Source organism: Dermacentor albipictus, chromosome 5, assembly GCF_038994185.2.
Source record: "Dermacentor albipictus isolate Rhodes 1998 colony chromosome 5, USDA_Dalb.pri_finalv2, whole genome shotgun sequence".
NCBI lineage: Eukaryota > Metazoa > Arthropoda > Arachnida > Ixodida > Ixodidae > Dermacentor > Dermacentor albipictus.
The window spans coordinates 88,389,683-88,402,705 of record NC_091825.1 but is presented as its reverse complement, the minus strand read 5'-3'; the positions used below and the strand labels follow the sequence as shown (position 1 = coordinate 88,402,705).

The following is a 13,023-nucleotide window of genomic DNA, read 5'->3' as shown; positions in this document are numbered from 1 at the left end:
CTAATCCAAACCGCTCTCTTTCTCTCTCTTAACGTTATGCCTAGCAATCTTCGTTCGATCGCTTTTTGCGCGTTTCTTAACTTGATCTCAAGTCTCTGCCCCAGATGTCAGCGCTGGCAAAATGCACTGAGTGCACACCTTACTTTTCAATAATAATGGTAAGCTTCCAGTCAGGAGCTGGCAATATCTGCCGTATGCGATCCAACCTATTTTTATTCTTCTGTGAATTTCCTTGTCATGATCAGGGTTCCCTGTGATTAATTGACCTAGATAAACGAACTCCTTCACGGTCTCTAGTGGCCGACTGGCGATCCTGATGTCTTGTTCCTTTGCCCGACTATTTATCATTATCTTCACCTTCTGCATATTATTATTCAACCCCACTCTTACACTCTCTCAGTTAAGGTCTCCAATTATTTGTTGTAACTCGTCTGCATTGTTGTTGAATAGAACAATGTCATCGGCAAACCGAAGGTTGCTGGGATATTTGCTGTCGATCTTTACTCCTAAGCCTTCCCAGTTTAATAGCTTGAATTCTTCTAAGCACGCAATGAACAGCTTTGGAGAAATTGTGTCTCCCTGTATGGCCCCTTTCTCTGTAGGTATCTCCCTGCTTTTCTTGTGTAGAATTAAGGTAGCTGTAGAACCTCTGTAGATATTCTTACGCGAAGGACGAGTCAGTAAGACGAGAAACAATTTACAGATTATATTTACAACAACGGTTGCAGCGCTGACCGGTTAGATTCACAGCGCGAGCCCAGTTCGTTCTTCCTCCTCTTTTCTGGAGTGATGGCGCCCACGCGCCTCGTTCAAACAAACAAATACCACACGCATGTAGCAATATTTTCCAAGCTTTTTACGTGAGCGTTCTGTACTCCTTGATTGCGTAGTGCCTCTATGACTGCTTATATCTCTACTGAATCAAATGCCTTTTCGTAATCTATATAAGACACGTAGAGAGGCTCATTGTACTCTGCGGATTTCGCGATAACCTGAGTGATCACATGGATGTGATCCATTGTAAAGTATCTCTTCCTGAAGCCAGCCTGTTCCCTTGGTTGACAAAATCCAGTGTTGCCCTTATTCTATTGGAGATTATATTGGTAAATATTTTATATAATACTGGGAGCAAGCTAATGGTCCTATACTATTTCAATTCTTTAACGTCTCCTTTTTTGTGGATTAGTACATTGTCTGCATTCTTCCAGTTTTCTGGGACCCTTGCACTCGATAGACACTTCGTATAAAGAGCCGCCAGTTTTCGAAGCATTATGTCTCCTCCATCTTTGATTAAATCGACTGTTATTCCACCTTCTCTTCCCGCGCTCTTCATCGTTTCATTTCTTGCAGGGCCCTTCTGACCTCATCGCTAGTTATAGGAGAGTTTCTGTATCCTGTTCATTACTGTTTCTAAGTGAGGTATCGTGACTCCTCTGAGTACTGTATACAGGTCAGCTTAGAATTTTGCCGCTGCGTTTACTATATCTTCGAGATTGCTGATGACATTATCTTTTAGTGTATACATCATGGTTTGTCCCAAGCCAGGTTTCTTTTTTACTTATTTCAGGCTGCGTTCATTTTTTACAGCTTCTTCAGTCTTTCTCATGTTATAGTTTCGAATATCAGTTATTTTCGCCTTGTTGATCAGTTTTGACAGTTCCGCGAATTGCGTGACGCTGTGCGGCTGCCAGTCCCACAATACCACGTAGAGCGCAGGACTCTGCGATTCTAGATGTACTGCGCTCACCGCGAAAGGTTAGAAAAACACCCACATAAGCACAGCAGAGAAGTGGCTACGTGAGGCGGTTCGACCGATAACTGTAGAAGCGTCATTCAAAGCAAGTAATTGTTCTCCACTTCCGGCAGCGTTTTCTCTACTTCCTTTTTAAATAAAAAGATGTTGATCCATAAATATTCTCATAAACAAGGGTTAACTTTTTTATTTTTCGCTTTTCCTTGCAGTTTGGTTGTTGCCTTAATTGGCTCTCTCCCTTAGTAGATCGCTTAATTTCTCAACTCCTCGCGATTTTTGTTTCCAGTTACCAATTTCGCACGAAAGGTGCTATACAATTAGGGAAAAACAGACGAGGTAACGGGTGACAGTCATCTTGCTTATGGGTTTAAGGGTTATTGCAGGATTTCATGATGGACGCACTTTAACATTATTTTATTTCCCACCTTATCTAACCCATATCACGTGTATATGGTTGCGGGCATCTGCCAGCCTCGCGGCGAGCCGTAACTCAAGGAAATAATGAAGCAAAGGGATAAGTTAAACGCAATTGGCGTTTTCTCCGGCCGCAACTCGTTCCACGAGAGTACAGACCAGCTCAGTAACAGCCGCATCCCTTTCCTGGTCCCATGATCAGCCTAAACAATGAAGGTTTACCTAACAAAAGCAACAGCTATGCGCGTGATGGTTGAATAGATGGTGACAACTGAACGCATCTCGAGTTAATCGCACGGGTGCGGAATCTGTGAGAAAACTGTCCTTCACATTACAAGAGATGCCGATAACTACCACCATCTAAAAGGAGTGAAAAAGGCAGCATAATGCTGACCGATTAATAGCTGCCAAGTCTCAACATTGATCTGGCGGCGCTTTAGAAATATGTGAGGAGTGGTGGCGTGGGTGGGGAGGGGGGGGGGGGGTTATGCCATTTGATTTCGGGGGGGGGGCAGGCCCCCCCCCCCTCTGGTTACGTGCCTGATCGGAATGTCAAGTGGCTTCTGGCAACCAGCAGGAAGCAGAGATGGCTTCTTGCGGCGTTGACGTGGTTCACAAGCTGCGACATAACATAGTACGGAAAGTGCAAGACCGGGCCATAAGAAGCGGTGGCCTACTGTGCCGTAACTGCACTAGACATACCTAGGTGTCCGTCCTCGTCTCCCCTTGCGTTTGTTGTATTGCAACCATATTCTCGCGAAAGGATGAGACACTGGACTAGCTGGTGTTGCGTCTTGTTGTGGAAACAACGCGAGTATTGGGGCAAGACTGCGGCTGGCCGGTAATTAATGCAAACTGCATCCATTAATCACGTGGTAATACCATGGGTTATCAACAGCGGTAGAACAGGGCATGTCGCTGTGGTGAACGTTTCGGCGAGGGAACTTGTCTGCGTGAGCGCCGAAACTGTTGCTGCCCTGACGCATACAAGTTCCCTCGTCGAAACGTGTTCTACAGCGACATTCCCTGCTCTACCACTGCTAATCACTTCAAACTGCATCTTCCTGTGAAAATCTTTCTTGTTACGGGCATGCTAGAGGCACTTGTAAACAAAAGAAAAAGAAAAAAAGAACAAGGAAGACAACAACGGTAAAGACAACAAACAAGTGTAGTGGTTTTGGCTAGTTGGCTTTCCATAATGTTAAGTGGTGCAACGCGAAGCAGGACAGAGGGAAACTAAAAGGACGAGGACGAGCGATCACTGCCACCTGAAACGTTATGGTTCAAAATACAGAAGGTTACTTGGAAAACAGAAGGATAAGGGATGCGAAAATGCGACGCAACACGGATACCATCGTCACCCACTGTTCGCGCCGACGTTGTCTGGCAATGCCAACTCCCTCTGTGACACGGCCAGGAATGGAATTGACTTCTGCATGGGCATCGTTCATGTGCCACGCTAGCTGCTTCAACAGTGAGGCGCATGCACCCGTCCAGGTGCGCAAAAAATGATATTAGTTTGCTGGAACACGAGGGCGCAGCCGCGTGCACTTGAGTGTAGGGCTAGAAAACAATCCGTTAAAAATTATGGGGTTTTACGTGCCAAAAGCACTTTCTGATTATGAGGCACGCCGTAGTGGAGGACTCCGGAAATTTCGACCACCTGGGGTTCTTTAACGTGTTCCTAAATCTAAGCACACGAGTGTTTTCGCATTTCGCCCCCATTGAAATGTGGCCGCCGAGGCCGGGATTCGATGCCGCGACCTCGTGCTCAGCAGCCCGACACCATAGCCACTGAGCAACCACGGCGGGTAACAATCCGTTCCGTTCCTCACATTGTTTGTATGCTCCCGCAGGCGATCGTTTATTCACCTGCCAGTCTGACACATGCACCACAGACCAAGGGTATTCTGTCACTTGGTAGCTGGTGGCAGCGTGTGTCTGACTCCACGCACTCGTTTAAGGCGCGCTAACACTTGGTCGGTACGAGACCGAAAAGACGACCGCGCTAACGATTGACCGACTCCTTGAAATTCAAGGAGTCGTGAAACGAGAGGGTGAAGTTTTGTGTGCCATACTCGGTAACTTAGGTGCTGCGATTGGCGAGCCGATCGTCGAGTCGGACATCGAATGCTGTCACCGCGTCCGAACCAAAGCATCAGATAAAAGCAACGTAATTGTGCAGTTCAAGTTGCGTGTAAAGCGAGACGCGGCACTCAAGAAAGCAAAGAAGGCACAACTTACTAACAAAGATGTGGGTGTCGAGAGCGCAGCTCGAGTCTATGTAGATGAGAATTACACGCCCGAGAACAAACGGCTTCTCCGAGCAGCTAACGACAAAAACAAGGTTGTGTGTTGGCAATACGTTTGGACAAAGAACGGCGTTATTCTTGCTCGAAAAGCCAGCGACCCTGCAGTCATTCGTATCCGCACTCAAGCCTATCTTTCTAAGATGATATAAGGCGCGTCGGCATACGCAGTTACACGCATATTTCTTTTGATACGATGGATGGAACTGTTCTTTTTAGACCTACTCAGTTCAACAAAGCGTTTCCAGATAAGGATAGTTGCTTTCAAATTATACACTTAAACATGCAATCTGCTTTGAATAAAGGTGAATAACTCCGTTTTATCTAGCTTCAACAACCCTTTTGACATAGTTTTGCTATCAGAGACGTGGTATCGTCACGATTCTGACGTCATGCGAATCCCGGGGCACAATTCTTTTTATCTTATGCTATTTTCGGCTGGTCGTTTCTGAGCACTCTGGAGCGCTCAGGCGAGCGGCGTTGTCTTCGGCTGGTTGAAAGAGGGTGCGCGCCCTGCGTTCGGCTGGTTCTTCTCGATTGCTTTCCTCTATCTTGGAGCGCTCTGAGACGCTCCGAGCCCTGTCGTCGGAGCAGTCATCGAGATTGAAACGTCATCGCAGCGCCGCGTCGCTGCTGTTGGCGACGGCCCACCGTAACCTTGGCAACCTAGGCCACTGCATGCTGGCGTCTCGACGAACGTTCGTCCCGCCGGCACGCCCGCCGGTTTTTCCGGCAACGCCGGGAGCTTTGGATAGGCGAAACATCGGACGTTGGCAGTAGTCACGTGGTTTCGCATCAGCAATTTCCTCCTCCGAGAGCGACTCGCACGTTCGGCTTGCGCGCTTGTCCCCTACCTTTGAGCTCGGGAAACGACCGATCTACCCGACTCTGCTTCGGGGCATACAGGCGACCAGTCGAAGATACTATTAATCGTGCTGAGACGCGAGGCGGAGGCGTCACGATGCTTGCGAAAAAAGTCTGCGCATGCGTTCTGCTATCAGGACATTGCTTGAGGTAACAGCAACATCGAAAGGCTTACCCGCCGTGGTTGCTCAGTGGCTATGGTTTTAGGCTGCTGAGCACGAGGTCGCGGGATCGAATCTCGGCCACGGTGGCCGCATTTCGATAGGGGCGAAAACACCCGCGTACTTAGATTTAGGTGCACGTTAAAGAACCCCAGGTGGCCGAAATTTCCGGAGTACCCCACTACGGCGTGCCTCATAATCAGAAAGTGGTTTTGGCACGTAAAACCCCATAATTTCATTTTTTTCGAAAGGCTTACTGTCCAAAGCGGTCGATTTTCTTTTTCTGTTGTCTACCGCGCTCCTCCCGGTAACTTGTCTGATTTTTTTTGGGTTACTTCGAAGGTGATTGAACGTTCCTTTCTGATAATTTCTTGTCCTATGTTGGACGAGGCTTTAATGTTGGCATAGCCACCTGCAGCCCCACTCAACAGCAAATGCTGGTAACAATTCAAAGTGCTAATTTTAATGATGTCAAAAATCACCCAACGCGCGTAGCTGCCCCAACTTCTTCAACTCTGGACTTAATTATCACAAATCATGCTAGAACTTCACAGTCTGGTTGTATAGCCGTAGGCATTAGCGATCACCAGTCTGTATTTTTAACAGTTAAAAAAATTTTTTCATGGTGTTTTTGTGAAATCAAGGCGCCAGACAATTTCTAATAGACGTCTTGAAACGCTTAGGGGTCGCATTGCATATGTAGATTGGAGTCCAGTTTACGAACAGTGTACGCCTGAAAACGCATACAAAGAAGTTCTTCAAATTTTCCTGCCGATCTACAACGACTGCTTCCCGATCATTGATATTTCACCTTGCAAAGAATCACGCAATCCATGGATGACAGCCCGATTTATACGTCTGATAAAAAGAAACCCAAGCTATTTGCTTAATTTATAAACACCGAAAACCCTGAAACTCTGGAACAATTCAAATCCCTACGTAACAAAATTAACAGCGAAATTCACTCTGCTGAAAATGCCTACTACATTAACTTATCTGACGCGGCCCTCTTACGCAAAACCAAAAGATAAATGGGGATACTTGAATCAACTATTAAACAGGGATACCCAAACCGAGAGACTCACAAGGTCAACCATAGGCGAACAAAAACTATGTGACTCAAAGTTAGCCGCTGCCCTTCAATGAATTCTTTTCTACTCCCTATTTCCCGTCCCACAGGTTAGGGTAGCCAACCAGGCACATTTCTGGTTAACATCCCTGCCTGTTCACTTCATTTCCTCCTCATCCTCCTTTCCCAGTTTGGTGGAAGCTGCTACAATCCTAACTTTTACTGTTTTCTAGGTAACCGAACACCACGGTCACTATTTTTTGAACCAACAGACGACAATGTGGAATACTCCACCTTTAATGCTTTACGCGATAGTGATAGCTTAGACTCATTTAATGTCCAAAGCAGGCCGGTAAAATATGTATTATTCTTTTTAGTCCCATGCCTAACACATATATTTAACACTGTACCGATCACATGACAATTTACCTCAGATATGCAGCTAGCAGGAGTTGCAGCCCTTTACAAGAAAGGCGACAGGAATATTTTGAGGAACCATAGGCATATATCGGTCCTTCCGTATTCTTCAAAGGGACTGGGACGAATAATTCGCTGCCATCTGCATTGTTTTTTTTTCTCAAGCACTCTGTAATTACTGACCATCAGCGTGGTTTTTCTCGGAATAGATCAACAGAGCACACGCTACTTGATCAAAAAGAACATATAGTAAATAACTTCGAATCCCAACTACTCACATTAAGAATATTTCTGGACTTCAGCAAGGCGTTCGACACGCTCAACCACGAGCTTCTTTTCACAAAACTAGAACGCTATGGTGTACGGCTGCACGCCCTTAATGTATTTAAATCATACTCTGGTTAAGCTCCCTGCCTTTCTCGGCATTATTTTCCCTCTCTCTTAAACTCTCGTTCCCAGTAAGTAGCAATTGGAAATTATTCGCCTAAAGTCCTGCAAATAAAAAATGGTGTCCCGCAAGGCAGTTTATTGGGACCTCTGCTCTTGAATATTTATGTCAATGACATTATTAATATCACTAAAGAAGCAAAATTCATCATGTATGCAGATGATACATACGTTCCTAGTTTTTTTCGTCCGATAACATTCTGAAAATAACTGACACTGCCAATCGGGTTCTTTAATTATTGGCGAAATGGTCATTGTACAATGCACTAAAAGTTAACGTAGGTAAAGGCAATGATTTTTAACCCGAAGAACAAGTACATATCTAATCCGCCGCATCTAGTCTTAAATAATAGTAATACTGATTATGCTGATGAATTCACTTCTCTTGGTGTAGGATTTACTACTACAATGACTTGGAGCGCTTACATAAATAAAACTTGCATTACTCTTTCCAGATTTATCGGAATTTTTCACGCAACAGACATAGTTTACCCGTCAAGAGTAAGCAAACTGTATACTACTTTTTCTTTTACTCATAACTAAATGTCTGCTTTCTAGTCTCGGTTAACACCGCTGTTTCGAATGTTCAAAAATGATTTGTCCTTCAAGAAAAAAAAAAAAGCCCCCGCGGGGTAGTGCAAACGTCTTGGCATGGGAGGATCGTATGACCAGTTTTCACGACATCACGGCACACTACCAATTACAAAGACGCATATACCCATTCCCTCACGCTAGGTTAGACAGGACGCAAGCAGTGCACTTCAGACAATTACAAACAGACTCTTACAGAAACCCCAGACTCACGCACGCCATGTATCCAGACATGTACATTACAAACAGATGCACATCGTGTGGCGAGGTTGCCACAATAAATTACATGTTATGGGAGTGTCGGGACCTAACAAACAAGTCGGGCAGTGCCGACCCCTCCGTCTCTTCCACCGCCAGCCTCCGGTCACGCTGGATGACCGCACTGCTCAGCTCTGACCTGACAGCACAACTCTGGGCCGTCCAGCGAGCCGAGGAAGCCGCTTCGAGACAAGGTCTCGGAACCGCGTCCGCGGCTGGTGCCCAGACCCACTAAAAAGACGCCGGACTCAAATCTTGTTGATTTGAAATAAAAGTTTACGCTCTCTCTCTCTCTCAAAAAAAAAATGCTCCGGATCATTACTGATACTTCATATGGTGCCCCAACACTTCCTCTACACTTAATACGTAATATTGTTGGTGTAAATAAATTCTTTGAACGCAGGTCTACCTGTTTTTATAAAAAAACGGCAGCAGAAAATGATCCCTTCCTTAATAGCATAGTAAACCTTACCCCGCAAATTACGACATATGGAAGTAGAAAACGACATACTTATACATTATCTCGATGTAGAACTAACTATGGTTTCACTTTGTTGATGTACATATTGCCCAAATGTTTAAACACAGAATTCTGTGATAATTTATGCTATACGTCATTTTCTGCTACTCGAGACTCATTCGTGACTTAGCTCTTGTTGACCTTATATTCTAGAGCATTTGACTTTCCTTTTAATATTATAATTTTACAACTTTTCACGTTAATGTAAATATTTTTCGTACTATGTATTTAATATGCGAGTATTTACTACATGGTATAATTGCATCTGAAGTTCCATATATTATTGTTTAAAGATCTACGTAACTCTTGCACTCACAATGTCCGAGGTACTTCAGTGCACTACACATATTGTACTTTAATATTGCTGAACTTCTTCTTTTTTTTTTCTCCTGGCGAAACTGTGAATGTTGTTAAATGGGTTCGAGAGCTTTGTAAAGCGGTCGTATAGACTGCTTTTTCTCTTTTACCCCCTGTTTGTACTGCACACTGTACTGCAAACTGAAATAAAGCTTTTATTTATTTATTTATTTATTTGTTTATTTATTTATTTATTTATTTATTTATTGAGTGAGTGAGTGAGTGATTGATTGGCTATTCAGCACATGTGTGCCGCTGAGACCATTTCATCTACCAGGTCTACAGCGACGCAACCGATGAGCGCGAGTTGTACTACGACGGGCTTTCTCGTCGACGGCACCGACAAAACCAGCGTGCCGACACTCCTCCCATCCCGGGAACGAAATAGCGCACAACCTGGGTCGAGAACTGAAGTGCCGAGCAGGTGACGTGCAAATACTGGGAACGGAGAGAGACCGGATGATCAGCCTTAACGAGATCACCAAACACTATAAATTGGGAAGGGCGCATTTCCATCCGGCACATTCCCCGCTAAGTAGACGGCAAGCGACGGCATGGCGCCTCTCACAAACAGAATGCATATCCGAACCCAGTGGCCTACCACCGCTGCTACCCGGACCTTTACACAGATAGATGTAGATTCTATCAAGACCGGGCGGACCTACAACATATCTTTTGGGCTTGTCCTCGGACACTCACACAGAACAAAATACACAAGACCAGAGAACAGTGGGGGACCGCGTTGCTCAGCTGTGCACCGGAAGACCAACTTAAGGCAATGCAGCAGGCCGAAGATGCCGCCAGGGCCCAAGGGCTCGAGGCCGTCATCATAGGTAGAGAGGCCTAGGTCTCAAATCTGCTCTCCTAAAATAAAGTTTATTCCTCCTCCTCCGACCATCCTTCGGCCAAACCCCGCGCGATCGGCCGTCGAACCGACAACGTGAAAGCCACAACAGCTTCACTTGCATGTATAATAGCGCTCAAAATGAGTCAAGGCACGTCTACGAAGTTAAAGGCACCAGCTTCAACCCTCTCAAGCCGTGCACATGAACTTTGAACCATTGTTGATTCTGTTCAGCAGAGATTAGAACTGACGCCATCGAGTGGGTGCGCCCGCTATCGGCGGACCTGTACTGCAATGTAAACTGTTAGGACGAAGGAAACAGCTTTTATTGTCCAATTCTGGCCTTAGCGATTTGATATCAACTATTCTTCACTTTGCACGGCGCGTACACGAAAAGCGGCAAGTGGCGACACAGCGCTGTGCCGACATCTGTACCTCGCCTTTCCCGCATACGCTGTCGATCGCATTCGCTACGTAGACGGGTGGGACTGTACGTGCTGTTATGCTGGCACATTTAATAATTCCGGAGAAGCACTTTTTTTTACCTCTCTGTCAAACGGGTAACAAGAGACAGTGCATTCGGTGCAACAGCATAAACAACCGCCTTGCTCAGTTATACCAACGGTGTCAGCGATCGATGGCATCCTCGTTTTCGCGAGGGAATGAGCGCCTACGCGAGCACAGGTTTCTCTAATAGTGCTTTATGGCTCGTTCAAACTGTAAGTATGACGAAGTCAAAGAATAGCAAGAATGAGTAATAAATTAACAGACCGCAATATATGTATCTGGATCACAGCTAGTTACCGTTGTTTAAGTGGCTCGGCCGCTAATATTGGCTCCTCTTAGAATGAAATATTGCAGCTCATATGCGTAGATATGTATGTATAGCTATGTTTTGATGTTATTTCATATCAGTGATGTACCTTTTCTCGAATATCTATCGCTAACAACGATCTGTGGCTGTACATGTAGATGTAAACAAGCGCACCGTTTCGGGACATCCGACGCGGAAGGCTGCGATCGAAGACTTGTTAAACATGCGAAACATCTAAAGAACGTATAAAGGAATACAAAAAGCGAGGTGCAAGTGCAGAAATCACCGGCCATAAACTCCAAGGCAGCCGCGTCGGAAGAGGGAACCCAGCGTGCCTTTATGGGCCGCACTGTCACAACAGCATGCACACTCAGGCTTGCCCACTGACACAGTAGTCGGTGAGCTCTACATGGCTTCCAGGAACCACGTACTGTCCCTGAGGAGCTATTAATAATGAATCGCGATCCACGAAATGCACGAATGACGCGCACTCAAAATAGGCGCAGGTACACAAATCAAGCGGCGAAAGCCCCCGAAAAGCGTTTCCTCCCAAAACGTTTCCAGTGGTGTGCGGCAGAGGGTAGCACAGGAAAATGAAAAAAAAAAAAGCCGATTGGTACTAAGGGGCTATGACTTTAGAAATCGCCAGCTACAATTCGTAAACTACAATATATGACTGAAGTAATTAGCTTAAGAGTTAATTAGCGAAACTTTGTTTAGTGAAATATTCATTTTCATTTCTCGTGCCATTAATGTTCGCCTCTGAGAGTAAACTAGCTCAAGACGTATAATTATTCCGCATGTAACGGCTAAACTTTAAAAATTCTGTTAAAAAGAGGAAAAACGACGCCTACATATACATGGGTTTGAAGACGTGCTCTTACCGTTCTCGCTGCTCACGGTTATCGGGACACCCTTTGTTGATTTCCACCGCGGTCTGATCGGAGCAACCGGCTCCCGCTGCCGCTGTCCGGGCGTCGGTGAAAAATGTAAACGACCGCCCCTCCCCCCCTTTCCCTCAACCTCACCCGCTTCGCCGCTCTCTGGTCGAGTTGTTTCACCTCATGTGTCTGCGTGTATGGCGAGCGCTTTCAGTGTAGTCGCTTCCTGCGAAGCGAAAACAGATTGGCGAAACGTGTGCGGCGAGCATTGAAGCTCCGCCGCACAAAGCTGAGCACGCTGTCTAAAGACAGGTGAGACTTTTCGCGGGCGATTTTCTCTTTCACCTGCGGAGCGGGAAACGTTCGTACGTGGCTGCGCATCCGCTATAAACGATTTTATATAGGATTCATGGGCGCCGCCACCTTGGGCTGTTACACAAAAAAATGCTACGTTTTATCAGACGCAAAGTGCCGCAACATGGTCGTGAAACGTTGAACGCATTTATGCAACTATTTTCATGCTTGCGAGTCGACTGTGGTAACGCGCACTTCGTCGTTAAAGACAGGAAGACAGCAGCGTTAACAGCCCACGGTGGCAGAACGTAGCCCTTCAGTAAAATAGTCTATAGGCCAGTCTGTCATTACCTTCATGATCTACCGGAGTGAATATTTGTTTTATGGAGAAGCTGTTAGCCTCTATAGTTGGTCGGCATTTTTTTTTTCGTGTCAGCGTCCGTCAGCGAAAATGTGGGCCGATCCCGGCGGTAGTGCCGGGCCAGGACCACTGGCTCGCACCCCAGTAAGACGGACGGAGGCTTCAAGCGGCAGTCAGCAAAGGGAAGAGGGCAGGGCACATATGCTTTGGAATCACGCGCTCGACATACAGAACCGCATACGTTTCAGTAAAAAAACGGCTACAAAGCAATAATCTGAACCACGTAGTTGGTGGTGAGGCGCTACTGATGACGATGCAAAGCACGTAGCGCTCCCCGCATGCATTTCCCGGTAGAGATTACTGCTGCGCAACCTGGCGCGCTGATGGCAGCTTGCGACGTGGGGAGTGATGTCCATAGCCTTTTGCATACAGAATAACCAGCCTAACAACTGAGTTCAAGGTTGTTGCAGCACCTATATGGGTGGCGGTGTGCTGTCAAAATTACCAATAATACCATCACTCTAAAGCGATGAAGTACTGCATACCCCCTCCCCCCCCCTCGCCCCTCAGCAGTTGTAGTGATGGCTAGCAACAGGGTCTGCCGCAGGCGTCACGAATACGGGATCTTTGACCCCCCAAAAATAACGTATTCGTGACGTATGCGGCACA

General features: G+C 46.1%; 1 protein-coding gene and 1 pseudogene across 3 annotated transcripts in view; one reads left to right on the top strand and one right to left on the bottom strand.

The window, feature by feature from the left end:
• LOC135906852 (sodium-coupled monocarboxylate transporter 1-like) overlaps window positions 1-11,820 on the bottom strand; it is a 114,956-nt gene extending 103,136 nt beyond the window's left edge. The window contains exon 1 of one of the 3 annotated variants that reach the window (XM_065438460.2): window positions 11,703-11,820. The gene's annotated coding sequence lies outside the window, so the exon portion shown is untranslated. The remainder of the gene's footprint in view (window positions 1-11,702) is intronic. The other 2 variants (XM_070538524.1, XM_070538525.1) reach the window with 2 other exon arrangements.
• LOC139060323 (uncharacterized) lies at window positions 7,843-8,933 on the top strand (annotated as a pseudogene).
• Window positions 11,821-13,023: the final 1,203 nt, after the last annotated feature.